The following is a 7,311-nucleotide window of genomic DNA, read 5'->3' on the forward strand; positions in this document are numbered from 1 at the left end:
TTGCTTTGAACCATCACATTTTCAGATAGAAGTTCAGCACTTAACTGTTTCCCAATATCCCCACCCTTACCACTCAACCAGATCTTTGCAGAACTCACCCCTGCAAAGTTGGTTTCTACCCAGTAGCGTCCCTCCATCTGGTTTCTAAAGCTGTAAATTGCAGTTGGAGGAAACTGCTCGTGTTTCTTTCTCTTAGAGCTGCTGTGGCTTCAGACTGCCGGAGATGCACACCTTTGGGTTAGCACAGCTCGCTGTGGACTGGACCACCAGAGCTCCCTGCCAGATTCACACAGCCACCTGTACATGACTACAGTGCCCTTGGCTTGATTTGCAAGACAGTGCAGCAAGCATTTCTGAGAACATCCTACATCCTGCCCTAGTTGTATCTAACCTTTGTGAACGCTGTGTATACACCCTTTTGTCATTAGGTGCTGTTGAGTTAGTGTCAACTCAGTGGTGCACTGTACAAATGAATAAAATGTAGCCTGATCTTGGACCATCGTTACAAACACCGTTCATGGTGAACCCATTGTTATAGACACTGTATCAGTCCATCTTGTTAAAGGTCTTCCTCTTTATCACTGACTCTCTGCTTTACCAAGCATAATGTCCCTCACTCCTTTCATTTAAAAAGACCTCATTGCCATTGAGTTTGAGCCAACTCTTAGCTGACCCTCCATTTGGCTTCTGAGTCTGTGAATGGAGCGGGAGGAAATGATCCATCCTCTGAATGAACTGCTGGTGAATTCAAACACGCACAGGGGCACTATCTTTGGGTTCACAACACAACCCCCCAACCACACTTTCAGACATCCCCATCCTCCTTTTGTTGTTGCTGTTGTGTGCCATCTAGTAGGAACCCATAGCAGACCCTCAGGTACATTTTCAGAGGCAGTGAATCCCACAGGAAGAGAGCCCATCTTCTTTTTGTGGAGGAGCAGCTGACGTTTGCATCCTGACATTTACAACAGCAGCACAGTTCCTGAACACTAAGCCACAACAGCTTCCTCCTTCCTCTTGTTGTTGGATGTCTTCAAGTACAACTCATAGTGACCCTGTACTATCCTGATCATCTCTGGTATACTTGAGCCCATTGCTGCAGTCACCATGTCATTCTGTCTCAGTGGGGGGGTCTTCCTCTCTTTTCTTTGACCCTCTGCCTTTCCAAGCATGATATCCCTTTCCAGGGAATAACCTCTCCTAGCAGTATGTTCAAAGTGTAAGAGATGAAGCTTTGCTGTTCTTGCCTCTAGGGAGCACCTCTGGCCGCACTTTTTCCAAGATGTATCTATTTGTTATTTTGGCAGTCCGTGGGATATTCAGTACTCTTCTCCAACACCACAATTCAAAGCATCAATTCTTCTGTCATCCTTATTCATTGTCCAGCTTTCCAATGCATAGCAAGTGATTTTTAAAAAGACTGTGGTTTTAATCAAGCACACCTTGGTCTTTAAACTGACATTGTTGCTCATCAGTATTTTTGAGAGTTCCCTGATGGTGGTGGACTTGTGAAATGCAATATGTGTCTCCTGATCTCCTGACTGCTGGTACCAAGGGTGTTGATTGTGGATCCAAGTAAGATAAAATCCTTGACAGTTTCAATCCTTTCGCTTATCTAGGTACTTTAAAGATTTGGAAAAGTGAGAAGTGCTTTTATTGCTGTTGAGAAATAGGCATTACATTATGGACTATGTTCTATATGATATTTTCTATTAGTAGTTTAAGGGAGGGAGTTCAGGTGGCTTAGTAAAGAATTGCACTGCCAATCCAAAGACCCATGGGTTCGAATCTGCCAGAAAGATGGGCAGTCTCCTCCCCTGGGATCAGCTGCCTCTGAAAACTCACCGGAGGGTCAGCTGTCATGTCAGCCCAACTTGATGGTACATACGAACAAGTTTAAAGGTACAGTTGAAGTTTTGTTTCTCAGGAATCCTGTGGCTGTCAAATTCATGGCTCCCCTACAGGCTCTGGTGGCTTAATAGGTAGGGAATTGTGCTGCCAACTCCAAGGCAGGTGGTTCGAATCCAACAGTTAGTTGCTCTGTAGGAGAAAGACGGGTAATCTCCTCTCATTCAGTTTACAATTCCAGAAAACCCACTGGAGGATCAGCGATGAGTTTGTTCTGAGTTGGCAATGAACAACAGCTATAGGTCAGAGTAAAATCATACTTGTAGGCCTTAAGTCTTAAAGATGCAAACTGCCACATCTTCCTTATCAGAGAAACTGGTGGGGTCCAACCCCTGACCTTTGAGTTAACAGCTGGGTGCTTTAATTGCTCTACCACCAGAATGCCTGTGTTTGTTGTTACCATTGTGATTAAACACTAGTTATTTGACACTTCTGGTAGAGGTTACAAACCAAGACTGTGGCTAATTGAAAATGCAGCTACTTGATGAAGCCCAGACAGGGACTGAAGCATTGCACAATCCTTTGGGACTTTGTGTTCTTTTTCATGGGTGTTGTTTTGTTTTCTTCTTTTTATAACTATTATGCATACTAGTTTCCCCAGTACCGGTGAATCTGGTAACTCGTTCAGGCTAGCATTTGATTGTAGAAGAGAGTAACTGTTCAGAAATCAGTATTCTGTTATTTTAATAACATTGGAAAGTTTTTAAGCATTTTATGTTAAACTAAAAATAAGTAGGAAACACATTTAGTATAAAGTTAAAAATAGGCATAAATAGTCTATAGTATGTGAGGTTTCAGTGTTCTGCTACTAGGTGATCTTGGCTATGTTATTTCTTTTGTTCAGTTTTTTAATTTGCAAATTGGGTGTGTTAATTTCAGTGCACACGATGACCCTGATGAAATGCCGAGTACAGGAGTTAGGTCAATAAATGGCTGTAGCTGTAAGTTGAATAGACTTTTCCTTGTCCTGTAGACACCAGGGCCAGGGCATTTTTGACAGGACAAAATAGCAAGAGTACAGGTATACCAGGTAAGAAGCTGCAAGGTGCCTTAGGAAAGTGTAAGACATTTGGTGCTGCTGACACAAGAGTATTCCATGGAGAATGGCTGGAGATGAAGCTGGAAAAGATCATGTTGGAGTGGGGAAAGGCAGGCCTGAGTGCTGTGATTAAGAGCTGTACTTGGCCCTGTGGGTAATGGAGAGTTAAAGATGGTAAAGTGGGGATGCTAGTATATTAGAGATATTTCTGGTTAAAATATGAAGTATAGCTTTGAAGGGGCCAAGAGGCACGATCATTAGGTTAGGAAGCCAAAGAAATAAAAGCATAGAAGATAATGGGGTGATGGCAAGGAGAAACAAGGAAGAAATACTAGGCATCAAACTTGATTCATCCCAGAGAAATATGTATGAGTCAGGAATGACTCTTTAATTTCGAGCTTGCTGAGTAGATAGATGATAGTGCTATTAACAGAGAAAAACATATGAGAAAGTCTGTGAGGGGAAGATAATTGAGTCATTTTCAGCATAATAATGAGACGTCTGAGATTAGCAAGTGAGTGCATTTCACAGACAATGGGCCTTTGACTCTGAAGCCCAAGGGAAAGTTCAGACCTGTAGAGAGAGACTGGAGAGTCATAGGTGGAGTCAGAATGATGAGAATGGATGAGATCATCCGCAGAAAGCAAAGAGCAAAAAGAGCTTAAAGCTGTTGACAGCCCCAGTACTGGGAAGAGGAATATTGAAGCGAGTGGAAGAGATGAAAAGGGAACATTTACAGAGTAGAAAAACCAGAGAATAAATTGGTGTCTCCATGTTGATTACGGTATTTTACATCAACTAGTCTCTCCAATATAAAGTTTAGTGGCCTTCTTCATTAGAAAGCCTCTTGGTATCTATCTTGTACTGTTGTAACAGAAATACCACAAGTGGGTAGCTTTGACAGACATTTCCCCACCTCCACATAGTTTAAAAGTCTAGAAGTGCACTTTCGGGATGCTCCTAGGGGAAGGCTTTCTGTCCTTATTGACTGTGGAAGAAGATCTTTGTGTCCTCTCAACATTTGTGGGTCCAGTGCCTCATGGAGTTGTTTGTGAATTTTGACATCCATCTCCCCATGAGTCGTGTAGGATCTCAGCACAGGGACCTCGGGTCCAAAGGACATGCCCTACTCTTGGCTCTTTCTGGTGGCAAGCAGGTATCTGTTTCTCCTTGTATGTCTTGTAAGATAAAAGATGATAAACCACCCCCTAGAGAAAGTCCTTTTACTTTGGATCTGCACTGTGACCTAAGACCCCACCTGAATCCTCATAAGTTGACTGCCTGACCACATCGGATATAGGGAATGATCACGAGATTGCCAACCACTGAGAATCATGGCTCTACTTAAATTTACAAATTGTTGAGGGAAGACATGGTCCAGTCTATGACAGGGAGCAAAAGTTGTGAGTCCTTTGAGGATAAAAGAGTGTCAAAATGTAGCAGGGTGGTCTAAGAAGATTTAGACTGTATTTGACACTTTGAAAACAATTTGTTCAGTGGAGAAATAAAAACCAGATGTCATGGTGGGTTGAGTTGAGTGGAAGGTAAGATAGTCTAGAAGGCCAGGATGCTTAACTCAGAAGTAGGGAGAGACCTGGTGGCTTCTAAGGGGCAAAAATTCTCTTCACATACATTGACTGAATGCTCTTAAAAAATATTTACTCTGAGAAGTGTGTTTAAATGATTCTATGGTGGACATAATGTGCTGACACTGAGGGGTAGAAGAAATTGTCTTTTGATTTACTGCATTTTGTATGGATTATCAGAGACCTAGTGACACAACAATTTAGAGCTTGGCTGCTAACCAAAAAGGTTCAAATCCATCATCTATTTTGCAAAAGAAATGACCGCTCTCATGTAAATTAGAGCCTAGAAAAATCTTCTTGGGGGTTGTGCTTTGTTCTCTGGGCTGCTATGAGTTGGAATTAACTTGCTTTCACATAACAACAATATAATTTTATCTTCAAGAAATAGAATCATAGCGTTTTTAACATGAGAAAAATAAATTTATTCAGTAGTATTTGTCTCTGACTTAACCTTCAGTATAATTAATGTCAGATAACAAGCTAAGTTACAGGCAGGAAGGGAGGAGAAGGAGTTAGACAGGACATTATGGAGGTTACAATAAAGACTCCAAGGCTGTGTACTTGTAGGTGATTTTTTTAAGTAAAAGGGAAAAAAAGCAAATAATATAGGTATAAAAAATCTGAGGCTAGAAGTTCTGGGGACCCAGATTAAAAATCTTGCTCAGGCAGAGTTAGGAACGGTCTGCAAGACTACTCTCACTTTTTACACCATGTGTAAGTTTGGCATCCTCAGTAATACTTAAAATAGCACGAATAAACAACATGGGGAGTAAAGGAAAGATGGGGTTCTCACGGGTTTCATTTTTCTTGCGTCTGCATAGTCAACACTCATGGAAGCACTAAGTCAGGAAGTCAGAAGATGTGTTGTATTGGGAAAATCTGCCAGTGACATCTTTAAAGTGCTAAAAAGCAAGGATGTCAGTTGAAAGACTGAGGTACACATTACTCAAACTGTGATATTGTACATGGCTTTATATGCGTGTAAAAGTTGAACAGTAGGGAGCTCTGGTGGCCTAGTGGCAAAAAGCTACACTGTAATCCCAAAGATATGCAGTTCAAATCCACCAGATGCTCTGCTGGAGGAGGAGAGTCAGTCTTCTTCTGTGTCAGTTGGATACATATCAACGGTACACAACAAGGAAACAAAAAGTTGAACCGTGAATAAGGAGGACTGAAGAACTGATGTCTTTGATTTGTGGTGTTGGTGAAGAATATTAAATATACTATGGACTAACAAAAGAACAGACTAATCCAGTTGGAAGCAGTGCTCCTTAGGGGCAAGGATGATGAGACTACGTCTCACATACTTTGGGAATGTTATCTGAAGAGGTGATGCCTTGGAAAAGAACAGCTTGCTAAGACAAGTAGAGAGATCAGTGAAGATGAAGAAGAAAACCCTCAATGTACTAGAGTGACATAGTGACTGCAGCAGTAGACTGAAGATAGGAGAGGTGGTGAGGATGGTGCTGGATCAAGCACTGTTTCACGGGGCCCCTGAGAGTCAGGGCTGACCTAATGACCCTTAACTACAACTAGAATTGCTAGAATTTGTGGAAAAGGTCCTGAAAATTTTCGTAGTTAGGGTTTATTACATGGAAAGGATACAGATTATAATCAGCCAACAGAAGAGACACCTGGGGCTGAGTCCTGCAGGATTATAGATGCTGAGCTTCCTGTCTCCCTCTTCCTTATGAGTCATGGAAAGCATTAACATTTCACTGGAGTAGACTGTTGCTAACCAGCTCATTCACTCATTAATGTTAAATTTGAACCAGCTTGTAACCGACCCTCTCCGGTGGATTTTCATAGGCTATAAATCACTTGGGAAGAGACTGCCTGTCTTTCTCCCTCAGTGCAGGTGGTGGATTCAGACTGCCAGCCTTTGGGTTGGCAGCTCAACTCTTTATCCACTCAGCCACCAGAACTCCTTAACTGCCAGCCAGAGGCACTCATCTGAGTCTTGGTGTCCTGAGTTTCTTTGGAGACTCAATCACATAGACTTGGTTGATTCCCTACTTGGCTCATCCTTAGTCTCCATACTACCTGACTCAAAGCCCTGACGTCACATTGTTCCACTGTGCAGTCGACCCTAGGAGCCTAGGTAAATAAAGGCTCTCTTACCAGGTAAGAAAGTCTTTAAGAGCCTGGGGGAAAGACCAAACCTCTCTTTATTATATTCTTAATATTCAGGGACTTTTTTGAAAAAACAAAACATAACAAAACCCAGCAACTTACTAGTACTTCTCTCAAGTCCCTTGGGCAAACAGCTTGCTCTTGACTATGAAAGGTTCATATCTTGCCAGCTGTGGAAGAAGGATTGGTGACCCACTTCCTTGAGAATGTAATAAACGAGAACCCTCTAGAACACATCTCTGCCCGTAGACAAATGAGGTTACCATGAATCTGAATTGACAGCAGCGGAAAGTAACTATTTCTGAGCAGTTGCCAAGGTTGAATAAGACACTAAACTGGAAAATTACTCCCTCTCTCTCTGGAGTTTTCAGAGCTTATGTGCACCTAATAAGGGTCGAATGGGAACAAATACAGATCTCTTCCAGTCTGTTGGCTAAGTGTTTGACCTCCAGACTTCCTGGTACAACTTGGTGAGCACATCTAGGGCAGTATCTGTTAGTTGAAATATGTCAATTGGTATACTAATTCCTGGGGCCTTAGTTTTTGCCAGTTCCTTCAAAGCAGCTTGAACTTCTTCCTTCATCACCATAGGCTCTTGCTCATATGTTGCTTCATGAAATTCTTCTGTGTCTGCCAATTCCTTTC

This window comes from Elephantulus edwardii, unplaced genomic scaffold (assembly GCF_000299155.1).
Source record: "Elephantulus edwardii isolate Elephantulus edwardi_28Jun2011 unplaced genomic scaffold, EleEdw1.0 scaffold00097, whole genome shotgun sequence".
Lineage (NCBI taxonomy): Eukaryota > Metazoa > Chordata > Mammalia > Macroscelidea > Macroscelididae > Elephantulus > Elephantulus edwardii.